Here is a 13,269-nt window from a genome sequence, read left to right as displayed (position 1 = left end):
CCTTGTGCGCATGCGCGTGCTTGGTCGAGATCAATTCTTTGGCTTTTATGCTTCTTTCCACTTGCTTCTTCCTTTCTCCTTTGATCCATGTCTAGCCTGTTTCAACCTGAGATTACTAGCAAACACATCAAGGCATCTCATGGAATCAAGGATGAATTAAAATTATCAAATTAAAGGCTTAAAAAACATGTTTTTACACTTAAGCACAAATACGAGAGAGGTAACAAAACCATGCTAATTCATAGGTTAAATGTGAAAAAAGGTCATCAAAATACTCTAAATTCAATACAAGATAAACTCTCAAAATGAGGTTTATCAGTGAGTTGTTCGACCACGAAAGGAGAGCAAAGTACAGGAACTCAATAAACAAGACAAATTGAGTAAGCTAACAAAAGCAAGTCCCAATTTTACCAATAATACACCGCACTCACAAGTCACACCCTGACACACCCGAAAACTAAATAAACAAACACACCTCCTACTAAATTAAGATAAGAGTCCAAAGACCAAATACAACAAAACATATCCAAACACCATATTAGAAATACCAAAAGACTGCACACATTCCTTATAATAAAGATTTAGTTCCTAGTTTTGTGCCGCATTCCGCCTTCTTGTGATTTTTTTTTTAATTGCATTGTCAACTGAACTGTGTTGATATTTTTTTTTTTTGTCCTTCGTTGAGTAAAGGTTCCACTACAATTTCTTCATCACTATATCATAAACTGAGTTAGAAATCCAGTTTTCAGATTCTTCTTGCTTTCTCCTTTTAGTAATCCATATCCCACGACTTAACATTTTCATATCAAGTCAATAATTATATTATATAAAAGTTAAAATTCAATAATATACTTTAAGGTTTTTGTATTTTTGTGTTTGTTTAGTGGTGTTTCATAAAACTAAAATTATCAATTATTATTTTTAAAGTGAATTTTTAAATATTTTTTTCAATATATACAATCATATAATTTACTAACAATCCACTTTCAATTTTGTTTCAAAGCCTTGTTAATAATATTTTTTTTCAATAACTTTTCTCTCTACTATGTAATAAAAAGATAACTGGAATGAAAAGAGAAAAATTTAAAACATTTTTTTATAGAGGGTTGATAAATTTATATTTTATGATAATTTGGAATAAAAAGAGAAAAATTTAAAACATATTTTATAAAGGGTTGATAATTTTATATTTTATGATAATTTTTAAATTGAAAAAAAATGAAATTTATTAACTTAACTTACACTTATTCTTTATAAATGAATGCTTTTATGAACTTTCTCCAAATTATAGTTAACTAATTGAAACACTTTTAGGCTTTGAAAATTGTCAAACTAATTTTACTTTTATTCCATTCGATATCTTGATATGTTTATTTAAATTGTTTAAGATTTAGGAGATAAGAATGATTTGAAAAAATAGAAAAAAAATAGGCAAAAATAGAAATTTTATGAAAAAAATTAAGATTTGACAAAGTTGTAAAGATGCGTGTACATCATGCATGTATACGCATGAGATGCATACACATCATACTTTACTTGTGGATTAGAATTAATTAAGCCTAATTAACTTTTCTCAAATTATAGAAATTGATGAATTGAAGTTGCTCTTTATATAATTATTATGTTGTTATTGGTAACAAGAATTATAATTCTTAATCCTCAACCCTTAAGAGTGCACAGAGAAACATGATGAAATTTTATAAAAATTAAATTATAATGTTATTTTGTTTGGACTGTGTAATCTTTAAATGGGTCAGTTAATTATTTTTATATTAATTATAAATTTCTTACATATTCATACATTTATATTTTATACTTATTTTTTTAAAGAAAAACGCTACTTGATATTGCTATACTACATTACACATTATACATGCTAAATTACTAATATGTAATTGTTTTTAAGTGTTTAATATATTAATTAATGATATTTATAATAATACTACTATCTACTAATAATATTTCTATCTTCTTCTTTTTTTATTAAGTAAAAGGGCTGATGTTCAAAGAACTAAATTACAAACTAAGCGGGGTAAAGATGTTCTTCTAACATCATTAAAAAAGATTCATCATCTATTTTAGAGGGGTGTTTCAAAAGTATATATCTAGCTCTAGAATTAAATTTTTATGTGCTAGAAAATCTGCATATCTTTTGTCTTCTCTCTATATATATTTATAAAATAAATCTCTTAATCAATTTTTTTTCACTGATGTATATTTCTAATGAGAGCGGTTGGATGATTTTTCAAAGTTTTGTTCTCATTCATCCTAGCAATACTGTTCTGGAGTCACACTCAACAATGATTCTTCTTAATCCCAGTGTTTAAGCTATTTTGAGTCCCTAGTCAATTCTCAAAAGTTCTGCTCCGTATGTTGTGTAATCTTCAATATAAAAAGACGACCCCCTATGCATTTTCCTTCATTATTTCTAATGAATCCTCCGTATCCTGCTTTCTTATACTGGAGCCATAAGTATTTAGTCACCCAGTTTTGAGATGAGGATTCTACTTAACGTATTTCTCTTTCTTTTGTCTAAAAATTCTTTGTTTCTTTCTCCTTTTAAAAGTCTTATTTATCTCCTTCAGTTTTTTTTCAGGATCTCACACTGAGATTGCAGTGGCCTTTCATAGCATTATTCATGTATTTTCCTATTCCTCCAATTTCACATCTTCCAAGTTGCTGTAATAAAGATGTCCATCCAATTACTCTTCCCTCTCAGTGTTATTCTTTAAAGTTCATCTCGACCCATTGTTCAAGGTTGGCTTCAAAGAAAACTTGGTTATAGCTCGGGTCTAATAGGCTTAACCAAATTGGGGATATTTTCTTACAGTTTCTCATGGCATGTAAAATGTCCTCTTCTTGATTTGGACAGAAAGCGCAGTCACCTTCCCCACCAAACAGTTTCTTCTTTCTCTGGTTCGTGAAGATGTGGACGTGCATCAATCTCCACATGAAGGTCTTTCCTTTTCGGGGTCTTTTCCACTTCCACATAGTGGTCTAGATAGTTGATGTTGGTTGCTTCCACTCTGCTAGGACTTTGTAGGTGGATGCAGTGGAAAAGGTTCCATCCTTTAAGTGGATCCAACCCATTCAGTCATCGTCACTGTAACTTCTCGGAGGAGGGTGTGCCACAATTTTTCCACAAATATTTTCAGGCAGGTTTGATTTTAGTTTAGCTATGTTCTAATTTTCTCTTTTGTTGCTCCAATCTCTCACTACACTTTCCTTATTAAAATTGTTATGGGTCACAAAATTTTTCAGAGTTCCAATCCTCTCCACCCAATTGTTATACCAGAAGCTCGTTGAATCTCCGTTTTCCATAAAAATGATGGTGTAGTTTTGGAATTTCGGCCAAAGTCAAACAAGCTCTTTCCATAGGTTAGAATCTAATTTTTTCGCTGAAGGTGTTAAAGTGAAAAAGTTTCCATCATTGTATTTTTGACTGAAAATCTGAGACCATAGTACATTAGGAATTTTCCTAAGTTGCCAAATGAGCTTATATAAGAAAGCCTTATTTATTAACTCCAAATTTCTGAATTCTAAACCTCCACCTTGTTTTGGTAAGCATAGGGTTTTCCAACTGATGGAATCAAGTCTTCTTTTGAATCTTATGTGTTCCCATATGAAATTTTTCTGTACCTTTCTCTATATTTCTTTGCAAATGGCTTTGGAAACTCTATCATGCTACATGTCAAAATTTATGCTGGGACTTATGGCAGATTGGGCAAGTGTCACTCTTCTGGCAAAGGATAAGACTTTACTTTTCCATCCTTTCCATTTGCCATTAATTCTTTCTAGAACTACTTTGAAATTGCCTTTCTTCTTTCTTTTATTGTTAAGCATTGTTCCTAGGCTTCTTCCAAGGGTCCTGTTTTCTTTAAAATCGTACTTTTTCAAAATCTCCAACCTAGTTGTTGCCGGGGCATTCTTAGAGAACACAATAGAAGATTTGTGACTATTAATTCGCAGTGCAGCTGCTTCACAAAAAAGCCCCAAAGTCATGTTAATGTTCTGCATTTGTTGCGTTGATGCTTCTGCAAAAAGTAGTAAGGCGTCGACAAACATAAGATGGGAAAGATGAATCCCATTCCTGCCGATTACAAAAAGGTCCCAGCTTCCATTGACCATATCCTTTTGCAATCAGCTGAGATAATTTATCCATGAAAATGACAAAGAGGTAAGGAGATAGTGGGTCTCCTTGCCTAATGCCTCTTATAGGGATAAAAATTATCAGTTTTTCCTTCGTTTCATAACACGTTATAGTTGACCTTAGAGACTCCCTTCATGATTATATTAACTACTCGTTGGGGCAAGCAGAACTCCTTTAGTCTATATTCAATGAAACTCCATCTAGTCTTGTCATAAGTCTTTTCAAAGTCAATTTTGGTTTTCATGTAGAATTTTCTGTCTCATATCCTTTTCATCGAATGCATGACTTCTTTCGTAATAAGTATATTATCATTATTTTTCCGTCTTGGGATAAGGCTTCATTGGTAAATAACAATTCTATCACCAAAAAAATGTTTTATCCTTTGTATAAGGATTTTAGTAATGATTTTATACTTCACATTGCACAAAGCAATGGGCTTGAATTGGTTAATGAACTCTAAGTGCTGAATTTTCAGAATGACAGCTAAGAGAGTAGTATTTATGTCCTTGATAAGAGTTAAAGAGTAGGATGAGTCCAACAAGCTTTGACAAAACTACAGGTCTTCTCCTTAGTAATCTCCCAATTATTCTTAAAAAAGGTTGCTAGAAAGCCATCGTCTTCGGGCGCTATTAGAGATCCAATGTTAAACAAAGCTTTCTTTATTTTTATGTCTATCGGCATGGCTTCTAAGTACCTGCAATTCAAACAATCTGAATTAGATATGTTAACACTTCAAAAAAACGCTAAATACTGTCGAATTTATCGTCAAAAAAACGAAAAAATTTTACGATAATTAAATTACCGTTAGAATAAATTAGACAGTATAAATCTCGTCGGTCACATAATACCGGCAGATTTCTTGTGTCAGACGATAATTTTCATCGAATTTAGTGATGGAATATAGTTAGCATCAAAACGGAATCTGGTGAATATTACCGGTGGAATTTTTTGACGGTAACGTTGGCACTATATCGTACGTCTCCCTGCCAACTTACTGTCGAAATTCGACAGTAGCTTTTTTATTTTTTTAAATCTTTTTTCGTCCATCTATAATGTATCCCTGATAATTAATAATTGAAATAGTACTTTAAACTTGATGTGAAATATCAAAAATATAAATTAAACATACGGAACGACTTGAAATTGAAATATCTAAAACAATGCTAATTATATTACATTATTCACAAAGTTTCTTAAGGAAATACATATCACAGAACTATATTTACATTAAACCTATTCAGATTCATTATCTACTTCCTCTTGTTCATTATCCTCCTCCTCCGAGGTAGTTTTCTTATTATCATCAAACTCATCTTCCTCTTCTTCGTCGCCATCAACCCCGTCTTCTTTTTGAAGATCTTCGTCCTCTGGTGGATGTGCGTCGGCATCTATTCAAAGCTCAATGATCTCATCATCCATAACAGCAGACCTAAGGGTGATCGACTCACCGATATCAACCACTATTTTTGAAGGAGTTGGGTCATCAATCTGGTAAGGTTCTTTACCCTTTGTTCTATCATCAGATTCAATGTGGCCTTTTGGATTAGTCTTAATTACAACCACCCAACTAGACTTAGATTAACCCGAATCAGACAAATCGTATACATGTCGTGCATTTTGAGGTAAAATATAGGATCGTAGTGCCTATATTTCCTGGATACATTAAGTTTATTGATATTGTAGTCTTTGTACTTTTGTGTTCCTTGTTGCTAACGCAACACTGTACACCAAATCAATCAGAATGAACCCCGCCTGAATCCCCACGAGCCCAAACTCCGGTGTTATCTGTTTTCTTTCCAATCGACCACTATAAGGCATGGAATCGATATCCATTAACATTGTATATTGGGTAGCTAGTGTTCTTATTCATTGGACCCCAACTAAGTGCAACTAGTTCCAAATCTGTTGTGTCAGTTAGTGATGAGCGGATATTTTATACGCTTTTGAGGGTAATTTCATGTAGTTTTTAGTATGTCTTAGTTAGTTTTAGTATATTTTTATTAGTTTTTAGGCAAAATTCATATTACTGGACTTTACTATGAGTTTTTATGTTTTTCTGTGATTTCAGGTATTTTCTAGATGAAATTCAGGGAGCTGAGCAAAAATCTTATTCAGGCTAAAAAAGGACTGCTGATGCTGTTGGATTCTGACCTCCCTACTCTCGGAATGGATTTTTTGGAGCTACAGGAGTCCAATTGGCGCGCTCTCAATTGGGTTAGAAAGTAGACATCCAGGACTTTCCAGCAATATATAATAGTCCATACTTTGCTCAAAGATAAACGACGTAAACTGGCGTTTAACGCTAGTTCCATGTTCCATTCTGGCGTTAAACGCCAGAAACAGGTTACCAGTTGGAGTTAAACACCCAAAACAGGTTACAACCTGTTGTTTAACTCCAGAAACAGCTCAGGCACGTGAAAATCTCAAGTCTCAGCCCCAGCATACACCAAGTGGGCCCCAAAAATGGATTTCTGCACTATCTATCTTAGTTTACTCATTTTCTGTAAACCTAGGTTACTAGTTTAGTATTTAAACAACTTTTAGAGATTTATTTTGGATCTCATGACATTTTAGATCTGAACTTTGTACTCTTTGACGGCATGAGTCTCTAAACTCCATTGTTGGGGGTGAGGAGCTCTACTGTGTCTCAATGAATTAATACAATTATTTCTGTTTTCTATTCAAACACGCTTGTTTCTATCTAAGATATTCATTTGCACTTTAATATGAAGAAGGTGATTATCTGTGACACTCATCACCATTCTCAACTTATGAACGCGTGCCTGACAACCACTTCCATTCTACCTTCGATTGAATGAGTATCTCTTGGATTCCTTAATCAAAATCTTCGTGGTATAAGCTAGAATCCATTGGCAGCATTCTTGAGAATCCAGAAAGTCTAAACCTTGTCTGTGGTATTCCGAGTAGGATTCAGGGATTGAATGACTGTGACGAGCTTCAAACTCACAAAGGTTGGGCGTAGTGACAGACGCAAAAGGATCAATGGATCCTATTCCAACATGAGTGAGAACCGACAGATGATTAGCCATGCGGTGACAGCGCACCTGGACCATTTTCACTAAGAGGACGGATGGTAGCCATTGACAACGGTGATCCACCAACACACATCTTGCCATAGAAGGAACCTTGCGTGCGTGAAGAAGATGACAATAGGAAAGTAGAGATTCAGAAGATAAAGCATCTCCAAAACCCCAACACATTCTCCATTACTGCGTAACAAATACTCATTTCATGCTCTTTCACTTTTTACAATTGGAAACTAAAGAACCCTATTGGTATCCTGACTAAGAATTGGGATTGTTCGAGTTTGAACAACTAACGGTTTATTTTGTTGCTTAGATTAGAAAAATTTTGTCTTTTGGGTCAGAGTCTTTTAGTTTCTTTTCAAAAAATTTTTCAAAAATATTATTTTTCTTTATTAATTTTGAGTTTTTCTGTGAGTTTAGTGTCATGTTTTAAGTTTGGTGTCAATTGCATGCTTTTCTTTATCTTTCAATTTTCGAATTGGATGTTTTTGTTTTCCTTTAAAAATACCTTTTTAAAACACGTTAAATTTATAGCTCAGTTGGTTAAAGCGTGTGCTTGTGTTCTTGGTAATTGGGTATCTTCCTTTTAAAACTTTTTCAAAAATAATTTTTCTTTGATTAAATCTTGTGCCAAATTTTAAGTTTGGTGTTCTCTTGTTAATTTTCCTTTAGTTTTCGAAAATTTTATTGTGGTTTTCTAAAAATTTTAAGTTTGGTGTTCTATCTTCATGTTCTTGTTGTTCTTGTGAGTCTTCAAAGTGTTCTTGAGTCTTCTTGGTGTTTTTATCTTAAAATTTTTAAGTTTGGTGTCCTTGGTGTTTTCCCTCCAAAGGAGCATTAGATCTAAAAATTTTAAGTCTTGTGTCTTTTGTGTGTTTTTCTCTTTCATCATAAAATTCAAAAATAAAAAAAATATCTTTTCTAACTATTTTTAAGCAAATATTTCCAAATTTTTCATAAAAAGTTAGATTTCAATTTCAAAATTTTATCTTATCATATCTTAGTTGTTAAGATTTTTAAAATCATATCTTTTTCAAAAATATCCTAACAACTTTCTCTCTCCTCACTTTTTCGAAAATCCTCATAAAATATTTTCAATTCTTTTTATATTTTTATTGTAGTTTTTATTCTATTTTATTTTATTATTTCAAAAAAATTTTTATAATAAAATAAATCCACATTATCTCCCTTTCTCCATCATGGACCTAAATGGACATGAACAGTCCAAAAGGACTCTGGGGTCATATGCTAACCCCACTACTACTTCATATGGGAGTAGTATCCGTATACCTCCATTGGAGTCAGTAGTTTTGAGTTGAATCTTCAGCTCATTATCATGGTGCAACAAAGTCGCCAGTATTCCGGTCTTCCACAAGAAGAACCTACAATTTCTGGCACAGTTTTTATAAATTGCTGACACAGTACATGATAAGGAAGTAGATCAGGATGTCTGCAGATTATTACTATTTTCATTTGCTGTAAAAGACCAAGCTAAGAAGTGGTTAAATAACCAACCTATGGCTAGCATAAGGACATGGAAACAGCTGTCAGAAAAATTCCTGAATCAATACTTCCCTCCAAAACGGATGACACAGCTAAGGCTGAACATCCAAGGCTTTAAACAAGGAGATAATGAATCTCTTATGATTCCTGGGAGAGATACAGAGAGATGCTAAGAAAATGCCCCTCTGAAATGTTTTCAAAGTGGATGCAGTTAGACATCTTCTATTATGGGCTTACAGAGAAAGCTCAGATGTCTTTGGACCACTCAGCTGGTGGATCCATACAGATGAGAAAGACAAATAAAGAAGCTCAAGAGCTCATTGATACAGTTGCCAGAAATCAGAATCTGTACCTAAGTAGTGAACGTTCTATGAAAGAAGAGGCCAAAACAGTAACTGCTGAACTCAGTCCTGCAGAACAAGTTACTGAATTCAATTAGCAATTAGATTTTCTAACAAAACAGCTAGCCAAATTCAAGGAGATACTACAAGACACAAGAATGGCTAATATGAATATGAAAGTGTAGTTGAAGTAAACAGAACAGCAGTTATCAAAACAAATAACAGAAGAGTGCCAAGCAGTTCAATTAAGAAGTGGAAAAATATTAAATACCTCACTTCAAGGCAGCAGGAAGCCAAGAAATGAACAAACTGCTACCCAAAATCCCTCTGAGGACAGTAAAAGCCCAGAGAGAAATAATTCTGGCGCTCAAATGCCAGAAGAGGGTGGAGAGCTGGCGTTAAATGCCCAACCCATGCTCAGTTCTGGCGTTCAAACGCCAGAAACAAGTAAGAAGTTGGCGTTGAACGCCCAAAGGAAGCTCAGTTCTGGCGTTCAGACGCCAAAAACAAGTAAGGAGTTGGCACGCCACTCCAGCTTCCAACCCTGGCATTCTAACGCCAGTGAGGGATCAGACACATACAAGTGCTGATAGCAACCCCTCTAAAAAGGCTTCTCCAACCACATCTGTAGGAAATAAACCTGTAGCAACTAAGGTTGAAGAATACAAAGCCAAAATGCCTTATCCTCAGAAACTCTGCCAAGCGGAACAGGATAAGCAATTTGCCCGCTTTGCAGACTATCTCAGGACTCTTGAAATAAAGATTCCGTTTGCAGAGGCACTTGAGCAAATACCCTCTTATGCTAAGTTCATGAACGAGATCTTAAGTCATAAGAAGGATTGGAGAGAAACTGAAAAAGTTTACCTCACTGAAGAATGTAGTGCAGTCATTCTGAAAAACTTACCAGAGAAGCTTAAAGATCCCGAAAGCTTCATGATACCATGCACATTAGAGGGTACTTGTACCAAGAAAGCTCTATGTGATCTTGGAGCAAGTATCAACCTAATACTTGCATCCACTATAAAAAAGCTTGGTATGACTGAAGAAGTCAAACCAACCCGGATATGTCTCCAATTTGCTGATGGCTCCATTAAATACCCATCAGGCGTGATTGAAGACATGATTGTCAAAGTTGGGCCATTTGCCTTTCCCACTGACTTTGTGGTGCTGGAAATGGAGGAGCACAATAGTGCAACTCTCATTCTAGGAAGACCTCTCCTAGCAACTGGACGAACCCTCATTGACATCCAAAAAGGGGAATTAACTCTGAGAGTCAATGAGGACGAGTTTAAGTTGGATGTTGTCAAAGTTATGCAGCATCCAGACACCTCAAACGACTTCATGAGCATTGATATTATTGACTCTCTAGTGGAAGAAATCAATATGATTGAGAGTCTCGAATCAGAGCTAGAGGATATCTTTAAAGATGTTCAGCCTGATCTGGAGGAACCAGAGAGAATAATAGAACTTCTGAAAATCCCTCAGGAAGAGGAGAAGCCTCCTAAACCTGAGCTCAAATCATTACCACCATCTCTGAAATATGCATTTCTGGGAGAATATGGCACTTTTCCTGTAATCATAAGCTCTACCTTAGAGACACAGGAAGAGGAAGCACTAATTCAAGTGCTGAGGACACACAAGACAGCTCTTGGGTGGTCCATAAGTGATCTTAAGGGCATTAGCCCAGCCAGATGCATGCACAAGATCCTATTGGAGGATGACACTAAGCCAGTGGTTCAACCTTAGAGGCGGCTGAATCCAGCCATGAAGGAGGTGGTGCAGAAGGAGGTCACTAAATTACTAGAGGCTGGGATTATTTATCCTATTTCTGATAGCCCCTGGGTGAGCCATGTCCAAGTCGTCCCTAAGAAGGGTGGCATGACAGTGGTTCATAATGAAAAAAATGAACTGGTTCCTACAAGAACAGTTACAAGGTGGCGTATGTGTATTGATTACAGAAGGCTCAATACAGTTACCAGAAAGGATCATTTTCCTTTACCATTCAGAGACCAGATGCTAGAAAGACTAGCAGGTCATGATTACTACTGCTTTCTGGATGGATATTCAGGTTATAATCAAATTGCAGTAGATCCCCAGGATCAAGAAAAAACAACATTCACATGTCCATCTGGAGTATTTGCATACAGAATGATGCCATTTGGTCTGTGCAATGCACCTGCAACCTTTCAAAGGTGCATGCTCTCTATTTTCTCTGATATGGTGGAAAAATTTCTGGAAGTCTTCAGGGATGACTTTTCAGTATTTGGAGACTCATTCAGCTCCTGTCTTGACCATCTAGCACTTGTTCTAAAGAGGTGCCAAGAGACTAACCTGGTTTTAAATTGGGAGAAATGTCACTTTATGGTGACTGAAGGAATTGTCCTTGGGCACAAAATTTTGAACAAGGGAATAGAGGTGGATCAAGCTAAGGTAGAGGTAATTGAAAAATTACCACCACCTGCCAATGTTAAGGCAATCAGAAGCTTTCTGGGGCATGCAGGATTCTATAGGAGGTTTATAAAAGATTTTTCAAAAATTGCAAAACCTCTGAGTAATCTGCTAGCTGCAGACACACCATTTATCTTTGATAAGGAGTGTCTGCAGGTGTTTGAGACTCTGAAAGCTAAGCTGGTCATAGCACCAGTCATCTCTGCACCAGACTGGACATTACCATTTAAACTAATGTGTGATGCCCGTGATCATGCCAATTGGTGTAGTGTTGAGACAAAGGCATGACAAGCTTCTGCACGACATTTATTATGCCAGTCATGTTTTAAATGACGCACAGAAGAACTACGCAACCACAAAAAAAGAGTTACTTGCAGTGGTTTACGCAATTGACAAGTTCAGATCTTATTTAGTAGGATCAAAAGTGATTATGTACACTGACCATGCTGCTCTTAAATATCTACTCACAAAGCAGGACTCAAAACCCAGAATCATAAGATGGGTGTTGCTTCTACAAGAGTTTGATATAGAAATAAGAGATAGAAAAGGGACAGAGAACCAAGTAGCAGATCACCTGTCCCGAATAGAACCAGTAGAAGGGGCGTCCCTCCCTCTTACTGAGATCTCTGAAAACTTTCCGAATGAGCAACTCTTTGCCATCCAGGAAGTACCATGGTTTGCAGACATTGCAAACTACAAGGCTATGAGATTCATACCCAAAGAGTATAGTAGGCAGCAATCATAGAAATTGATCTCGGATGCAGAGTACTATTTTTGGGATGAACCATATCTCTTCAAGAGATGTGCAGACGGAGTAATCTGTAGATGTGTACCTAAAGAAGAAGCACAAAAGATCCTCTGGCATTTCCATGGATCATAGTATAAAGGACATTTTGGAAGTGAGCGAACAGCCACAAGAGTCCTCTAATGTGGCTTCTACTGGCCTATTCTCTATAAAGATTCTCGAGAGTTTGTACGTAATTATGACAATTGCCAAAGATCTGGCAATCTGCCTCACGGTTATGCCATGCCTCAACAAGGGATCTTAGAGATTGAGTTGTTTGATATATGGGGTATTGATTTCATGGGGCCTTTCCCACCATCATACTCAGACACTTATATTCTGGTGGCAGTGGATTATGTATCCAAATGGGTGGAGGCTATTACAACACCCACTAATGATACTAAGACAGTGCTGAAATTCCTCCAGAAATACATCTTCAGCAGATTTGGTGTCCCTAAAGTACTAATCAGTGATGTGGGCACTTATTTCTGCAATAAACATCCTTACTCTGCTATGGTTCGATATGGAGTCAGCTACAGGGTGGCAACTTGGTGGACGAAATTGTGATCCTCAAAGTTGGTCTCTTTGTATTTGTATGAAATTAAAAATACCCCAAAGAGATCATGGTGTGATAAATTGGGATCTTAATAATCCCTGGTGTGATCATAACTCCGTTCAACTTAACCAGCAAGTGTACTGGGTCATCCAAGTAATACCTTACGTGAGTAAGGGTCGATCCCACAGAGATTGTTGGTATGAAGCAAGCTATGGTCACCTTGTAAATCTCAGTTAGGCAGATTAAATTGGTTTATGGTTTTCGAAAATAAAGATAAGAAAATAAATAATAAAAGGGATAGAATACTTATGCAGATTCATTGGTGGGAATTTCAGATAAGCGAATGGAGATACTGTATGGCTCAAGGACGCCTGCTCTCCCACTGCTTCACTCAATCCTTCTTACTCCTTTCCATGGCAAGATGTATGTAGGGCATCACC

General features: G+C 35.8%; 1 long non-coding RNA gene across 2 annotated transcripts; it reads left to right on the top strand.

Moving 5' to 3' along the window:
• The first annotated feature begins 2,349 nt into the window (after window positions 1-2,349).
• LOC127740715 (uncharacterized) lies at window positions 2,350-6,836 on the top strand. Of its 2 annotated transcripts, XR_008001549.1 has the most exons (4): window positions 2,350-2,513; window positions 2,597-3,159; window positions 3,262-3,378; window positions 6,219-6,836. It is a non-coding gene; the product is annotated as an uncharacterized LOC127740715 (long non-coding RNA). The 2 variants fall into 2 exon arrangements; XR_008001548.1 differs by lacking the exon at window positions 3,262-3,378.
• Window positions 6,837-13,269: the final 6,433 nt, after the last annotated feature.

This window comes from Arachis duranensis, chromosome 7 (assembly GCF_000817695.3).
Source record: "Arachis duranensis cultivar V14167 chromosome 7, aradu.V14167.gnm2.J7QH, whole genome shotgun sequence".
NCBI classification, from domain to species: Eukaryota; Viridiplantae; Streptophyta; class Magnoliopsida; order Fabales; family Fabaceae; genus Arachis; species Arachis duranensis.
This window is presented reverse-complemented; position numbering and strand designations above follow the sequence as displayed.